This window comes from Schistocerca cancellata, chromosome 2 (assembly GCF_023864275.1).
Source record: "Schistocerca cancellata isolate TAMUIC-IGC-003103 chromosome 2, iqSchCanc2.1, whole genome shotgun sequence".
NCBI lineage: Eukaryota > Metazoa > Arthropoda > Insecta > Orthoptera > Acrididae > Schistocerca > Schistocerca cancellata.
The window spans coordinates 534,428,474-534,436,698 of NC_064627.1; positions in this window are offsets into that span (position 1 = coordinate 534,428,474).

Sequence of the window (8,225 nt, forward strand, 5' to 3'; positions counted from 1 at the left end):
AACATACAAACAGTCTCTTGGATAACCTTTGAACAGCTTCTCTCCAATGACCAATTGACACAGCATATATCTCGTCTTATTGTAACACATCGTAACTTATTTCGTCAAACTCAGCTATGTTCGGAAAGATCGTCCAGTCAGACGACCTATTCTTTGATTATATTGTCTACTCCTTGCAACCACATGGAGGAACAGCACCTAGTCGTTAACTGGCGGATGGTTTGGGGGGGGGGGGGTGCGTACACACCCCTGTTACCATCGAACGTGTCTACACTCTGGTATGTCGTGTCAACGGTATATTCCGGGCCAATCGACGACTTCATCATATAGGATTAGCTACTGCGTCAGTTTGCTCTGACGGCACCGATGAGCATAGTCTTACATACCCCCCTGAAATGGGCTGCTACCTCTATGCTCCTCCAGCGACCATTACCTCGTAGCTCCTGCTGTCGCCCCAGATCTCACACTACCCTCTTGTGTAACACCATACACTCATCTCGTTTTGACGACAAGCTTTAGAATACCTTTTTCACAATGCTCCACATACAAACGTTGGCTTTTGTAACCAAATACAAACATGTTCTCGTATGATGATCTAAGCAAGAGACGAGAGATTGGATTGTATCCCTGACTGATAAAGATACATCTTTGCTTAGTTTCGCAGTAAATCTAAATCAGAAGATAGTGAAGCCTACTTAATGCTTAATGAAACAGAATAAAATGCATTGACGGTAACTGAAAGGCTGAAAGTACAAAAAATTTCTTTGTTGAGAGCCAGCAGGAATTTACCGTGAAGTTAGCCCGCAGTGTAGATGTGTCTTCTTTATTCTATTGCTCTGTCAGTCAATGATATGATTGTTACTTAATATTCATGACACCTGGAATGTTTGTGCCATCATAAATTCATGGGAAATTTGCATGAAACCAGAAGCTGAAATTAACGCTTATACTATTAATATGAATAGAGTACGTAGATCACTTTTGGAAGTTGATCGCCTACAGATTATCGGTAGAGCTACGATATGTAGTATCGAGCTTAGGAAAAGAGGCGGTAGTAAACAGTCAATTTAGTGTCATTACTCAGAACTAACCATAAATATCTGTACAGCACAGTATTACTTTATCCTAGACCGAAAAATGCGAATGGTTGAATAGAAAATTCGTGAACTGTGTTGTGGTTTATAAAGAATGGTGTGGTTAACTATATTCACGTAGAAGTAGGATCGGACTAGGGTGGTCGAATGATACAGAGTTATGTTGCTTTCTCTTTCTATTACAGTCTAATCGGTAGAGTTGCTTTACCACCTAGAGTACTATGTAGCTAGGTATTTGATGCTGTTAGATGAAACATTATCCATAAGGGTGGTCTGTATATGGACGATAACCATTTCAGGTGGAAAGCAGCCTATACTTTTTAATTGATCTCACGTTAGAATTATTTTACACGTATCTATGTTCTTGAAAAGGTAACCTAACTGAGCCTGGAATTTTTCAAAATCAAATGCTTACATCAGATAGTGCCGCGTTTAAGATTACTAATATGAGCGATCGAACTAAGCAATAATAAAAATAAAGTGTAAGTAGTGGGACGAAGGATGGGTTTTCCGAGCTCAGGGCCGGACATTTCTTTTCGTAGCCTTACACAACCTCATATCCTGCCTCGGGGTCCGTGACAAGGGCGTACAATCTTGCTCAGCTGAGCGGAAAATAGACCTGTCCCCTTGTGCGCTAGACACGTGGCGTCGTTGAAATCAGGCATGGCGTTGAATGTAGCCATCCTGAATCCACCGCTTCAATAGTCACTAGGCAACCGTGGGACCTCAGGCAGCACGTGCAGCAACACTGTGTAGTGAGAAAACCAGAGTCTTTCTAGGCCACGATTCTGCCGCTGCTAAAAATTCGACTCTCACTGGTAGATGTTTCTCCTTCTTCCAAGAGAGCAATATATTCTCACAAACAATAAAACTTCATATGCGAATAATTATGAATGGAAAACAGGCTGCGAAATGTTTCATTACATACGGAATCTAATAGGGTTAGCTCGTACGCAGGGTTGTGCTGAAATGGTAATATTTTGCTTAACCAAGCAAGCAGTTGGCCTACACTTAAAGACAATTGAATGTTTGTTGCGTGTCGTGTTAATAATGTTTCACTTTTGATGGACAACGGTGTGTTTATACCGCAGAATATTTTTTATATCATTTCGAAAAACTGATGTGAATCACCTTTTCCAACCTCTTTGTTTGATACGAATTCCTTTGGGAAAAACAAAGGGCATTATTTTAAACATCTATAGCATTTTGCTGAGGCGGTGAAAATGTCCAATGAAAATTAATACGAAGTTAAAGACGGTACAAACTTAATTCGAAGTGAGCATAGTCTCATTTATTCGATGTATGGTGACTGTGTAATTATTTGATATCCTAGTTACTTCATATCATATGTCACACAATTTATACAAGAGAGGTGGCAAACAGTGGAACAAGCAGGACATACTCTTGCAAATTTTTAAGGATGCATGCAGATAAGAAATAGTAGCCCCCAGGGGCTCAGCATTTATTTGCTGAGTATGGACTTGGCGACCCCGGGGTCCTGAGCTGGGGACTGGTCAGCGCCGCCAGTCTCCTGTCACCGGGGAATGGTAATCTTGGCTTGACCGCCTGGATTGCGAGGAAGGACAACCTCTATAAAAACCCCTCAATCTTCCGGTGTGTTCCGCGCCTATGAGATGCATGGCTGTTGGGGTGGAACAGTCGCAAGCGGGCAACCTCTGGGGCACCTGCCGCACCCCAGTTGTATCCGGCTTACTCAGGCACGCGGGGCTCTGTCTGAGCGGACCTTTAGTTCCCTAGCTGCTCGTGGGACCGCAATGGACCCATCGAACTCTACATTTCCCCCTACCCGTGGCTTGGGTGGGCCACTGGTAGGAAAACACACCCCATCGAAGAAGCGCCTTCGTGCTGCGAGTCCTCCAGCGCCTGGTGTTGATCGAGATTTATCATACTGTCGTAACAGAGCACATGCTGATAATCAGAATATGTTTTTGATTATTAAACGGAAGGAGGGTAGCTTTGAGAGGGTTTCTCCCTTTTACATCCACAAGGGTCTTGAGGGGATTGCAGGAACCCTTAAATCTGTGAAGCGACTTCGCAATGGGACTCTGTTAGTTGAGACTTCTAGTTCCCGTCAAGTCGCTTCTCTTCGGAAAGCAACCTGTCTCGGAGAGTACGCTATCGAGACCGAGCTCCACTCCGCTCTGAACTATAGTAAGGGTGTTGTGACATGTAGGGACTTTCGTGAAATCTTCTCGGGTGATCAGCCGAGTAAAGGCGTCGTCTTCTCGCAACGTTTCGAAGGGTTTCGTACCCATCATCTTCAAGCGAAGTGTCGAGATGCTGTCTTACTGCATTTGAGCTTCCTCACTTTCGAGTAGAGCGTATGTAATGGAGGATGTTGTCCTTCGGGACATTTCCTCCTCTATGCTGTGTGGGTAGATTGTCAATGTTGTTTGGTATGTCTTTTTTGGTGCAGTGTGTTTCGTGTTTCTGTGCTGCCTTTAAGGCTGTTTTAATTTGTTGTCATGGATTTAGGTCGTCTGTGTCTGTCCAGTGATGTGTCGTACAGTCCTAGGTTTTTAATAAGTCTGTTGTCTGATCTGGCCGAATTCTCGTAGAAGCTTTCGGCCAGTTCTTTGAATCGCTCGTGGAGCCTCGGAATTCCCGCTGCTTCGTGTAGGTCAGCAGTGGGGAAGCGGAAGGGAAGGTGTAATGCCCTTTTGAGTGCACGGTTTTGCACTGACTGGAGTTTGCGGAGGTGCCAGTGCGCCGCATACCCCCAGACTGGGCAAGCGTACTCCATGATCGGTCGTATAAGTGTGCAGTATGTTCTAACTCCTATGTCAGCCGCTAGGGTGCTGTGGGTGTTTAGGATAGGATACAACATTTGCATCCTACCACTAGCTTTCCGGCGCAAGTCCCCGATGTGAGCCCTCCAGGTGAGCCTGGTGTCAAGAGTGACTCCAAGATACCTGGCGGTACGTCGCCATGGAAGTTCTTGGCCGTTCAGCTTGAGCAGTAGCGGCTGACGGGCGGGAGCCCGCTTGCCCAGTTTCCGGGTGATCATGATGGCTTGGGTTTTCGTTTCGTTGAGAGTGATGCGCCACTTTTTAGCCCAGCGGCCGGTCTCGTCCAGCGCTGTTTGCGATCTTCGCGTAACCCTGTCTCTGTTCGGGTTACGCGTGAAGAACGCTGTGTCGTCGGCGTACTGGGCAGTGTGCACCAGCGGTACGGTCGGGAGGTCGGCAGTGTACAGGTTGTACAGTACCGGGCCCAGTACAGACCCCTGGGGCACGCCTGCCCTGATGCGCCGCTTTGTGGAGAGCGACGACTCGATCCTAACGGAGAAAGTCCTTTTGGAGAGATAGCTCGCGAGTAGCTTCACTATCGGACCTGGGAAGCCTTGGGAGTATAGCTTGTAGAGAAGCCCGGTGTGCCAGACAGAGTCAAAGGCAGCGGCTACGTCAAGTAGCACTACCCCGCAGTAACTTTTGCGATTGAAGCTTTCGGTAGCTGCTTCGACGACCCTCATTAGTTGCTGGAGCGCGGAGTGTTCCTGCCGGAAACCGAACTGAAAGTCCGGCAGGATTTGTTGTATGCTGACGTGGTCGAGAATGGGAATAAGTAGCAGGCGTTCGTAAATTTTGCTAAGGGTTGGCAAAAGGCTGATAGGTCGGTGGTTCTGCGGGATAACCGGGTCTTTACCGGGTTTCGCGATCGCGACGACTTCTGCGTGTTTCCAGCACCTTGGAAACTTGCGGGAACGCGTGATCTCATTGAAGATGTTCGCGATGTGGGCTACGGCAGGGGGTGGGAGGTGTTTCACTACTACGTTGTTGAGCTGGTCGTGGCCTGGGGCTCTTTTGTTAGGTAGCGACCTGATTACTCGGTTCACGTCGTCGGGTGTGAAGAGCGGTGTGTTTTCTTCGTCGTCGTCGGCATCGTCCGCCGCAAGGAATGTGGCGAGCTGACGTCGAACGACGGCTTCATGGTCCCTGTCCTGCGCCTCTGCGGGGCGGAACTGTTTTTCAAAGGCATCTGCTAGGGCATTTGCCTTATCTGTGGTGCTAAAGACAAGTCCGCGCTCGCCGTGCAGAGGTGGCAGTCTGGCGCGTCTTTTGGTGATCTGTTTGGTCGCCTGCCAGAGGCTATTGTCGTCCACGCGGAGAGCTGAGAGCCGCGCCGACCATTGCTGGTTGCGGTGCTCAGTGAGTGCGACCTTCAGCTCTCTTTGTAGGCGGTTCAGTAGCCTCCTAGTTACGGGGTTCCTTGTGAGCTTCCATTCTTTGGCGATCCTGTTTTTGTTCCTAATTTGGGCAAGCAGGTGCGGCGGGAGTTGCTTAACAGGGGGAGGGCCGGCCGGTGGCTGTGGCGTGGCCTCCTTTGCTACTTGCAGGATCGTGCTGGTGAAATCTTTGAGCGCTTGTTCTGCAGAATCTGCGGTTGGAGGCGGGGACTGGGCAATTGCAGAAGTTACGTCAACTTTGAATTGCTCCCAGTTAGTGCGCTTGTATGAGATGTATTGTTGCTGGAGAGGTACCCAGTCTCCTATGTCGACCTCGAGAATCACGGGGTTGTGATCGGAAGACATTCGGTTTACCGATTGCGCGGTCACAAATCCCGTTATTCTTTTGGTGAGCGCTATGTCGAGGACATCCGCCCTCCCCCCGTTTCTGGGGAAGTGGGTGGGCTCCTCCGGACCCCATATGTGAAAGTGGTGGGTGCGCGCGAGTCGTTGCAGTTGACGACCAGCTCTGTTTGAGTTTCGCGAGTGCCAGTCTGCATGTTTGGCGTTCAGGTCACCGCCAATGAAGAGTTTTCCTCTGATTTGGCCTAGGGCTGCTATGTCGTCCTCTTCCAGAGTGTAGGAGGGAGGGCGATATGCAACATCAAGACAATTTTTCATGCCCCAAGTAAAACTAAAGACATACTTGGCTCAGTCAAAGACCACCTAGGACTGCAGACTCCGGGCGTATACAGTATTGAATGTGAATGTGGTACGAAATACATCGGACAAACGCAGCGCTGCATCACGCAGAGGCGCTCGGAACACATTAGACATGTACCTTGGTCAGACAGAAAAATCGGCGGTTGCGGAACATAGCCTTAACGAAGGACACACCTTCCTCTTTGAGGGTACGAAGAAGCTGTGTGACGCTAAAGGATTTTGGGATTCGGTTTTCAAAGAGGCTGTAGAAATTCGGTTGAACAGCAACCTGATCAATCGAGACACTGGTTTCCAACTTAGTACAGCTTGGAATCCCGCAATAACTAAAATTAGAAGAGAACGCTCCGGCACGAAGACGGTAGCGGTCAAAGACGTAGTAGGAACCGGCAGGGACTCGACGCCCGGTCCGCGCCGTGAACCCCCCACCACTGGCGCGGCGGCCGATTCCGCAGGTACCTGATTGGTCGGCGCCCGGGATCAGTCACTGGTCCAGGAGCCTTTATAGGACCGCGCAACACAGCATCTCGACACTTCGCTTGAAGATGATGGGTACGAAACCCTTCGAAACGTTGCGAGAAGACGACGCCTTTACTCGGCTGATCACCCGAGAAGATTTCACGAATGGAATACGCCGAGAAAGTCTCGAATCACATTTAACATACCTCTACGGGGAGGATATCCATCGCAGCTACCAGATGCTACAGAAACTACGACTCAAGGCGGGCAAGCTGCTTAGCAGACTAGCCTTCTTACAACGGTGTCGAGACAAAGAAGTGTTGCCGAAATTTGCCAACTTGCGGCACCCTGTTAGCACGACAAGATCCAGACGCATATTACAACGAGCCGGTGCGGCCCTGGTGCGCGAACACATACGGGTCACCAGGCAGGAGTTAGATAAGAACGCAAGGATGCTGCTTACTCAACACCTTCGATTGGCCTCCTATCTCCCACCACACACAAGGGAGTGGATCGACGGAAACACATATGCAAGCAGTGAGATCCACAAGAGAAAAGCCATGGAAAAACAATGTGGCAAGTTCACCAGACTGTCTGGAGCCCGGCAACATGCCGACCACACAACCAATGCCAAGACTGTCATCAATCTGTCAGGCAAAGAACTGGACGAGACCACAATATCAGTGCTGTCGAGACGACTTAACTTTGCTCCAGTACCCAGGACACTACCTAAGCGAGACATTATCAGCAGCATAGAGCAAGCCGTGCGCGGCCTCCCTACGGAGGCAACTGAGGAAGTTAGGAGAGAAACGTGCAGGGTCCTGGAGAAGGCAAAAATGCCCAAGAACAACAACGTCTGCTGAAAGGAAGGCTCTTAAGGCCCTACGTGAGGATGAGGACACTGTCGTTCTAGCTGCTGACAAAGGCAATGCCACGGTGATACTGAGGAAAGAAGATTATTGGCAGAAGATAAACTCACTGCTACAAGATACTGCCTACAAGCAACTGGACAAGGACACGACAGCCTCCGTGACTCGCAAGACCATCGCCTTGCTCAATGACTCTGGACTGGAAAAGGACGTCATCAGGAAGCTGTACCCCAGAGCACCGGCACCACCACGGCTATATGGGCTCCCTAAGATACACAAAGACGGAGTTCCATTGCGACCCATAGTGAGCACCATCAACTCACCGACATATGGTTTAGCCAAGTACCTAGCACAACTGCTCAAACCGATCGTGGGTCACTGTGAGCACCATTGCAAGAACTCGGCGGAGTTTGTGAAGGTACTACAAGGCTTTCGCCTGGATAAAGAAGATCTTCTTGTCAGCTTTGACGTCACCTCACTCTTCACACGAGTACCGCTGGAAGACTCCCTAGCGCTGCTCGAAACACGCTTTAGTGAGGACACAATAAAGCTGTTCCGGCATGTGTTAACACACACCCACTTCAAATGTGGAGGCAAATTTTATGAACAAGTGGATGGTGTAGCCATGGGGTCCCCCTTAGCTCCAGGTATCGCTAATCTTTACATGGAGCACTTTGAAGACATAGCCCTGGACACCGCCCCACTGAAACCTAAAGCCTTCCACAGATATGTGGATGACACTTTTGTCGGCCACATGGCAGAGAGAACCTGCAAGATTTCCTGCGACATCTGAACAGCATACACAACAACATACAATTCACTATGGAGGTGGAAGAAAACGGAAGCTTGCCCTTCCTTGACATTCTAATCAAGAAGCACCCTGATGGCACCTTGGGT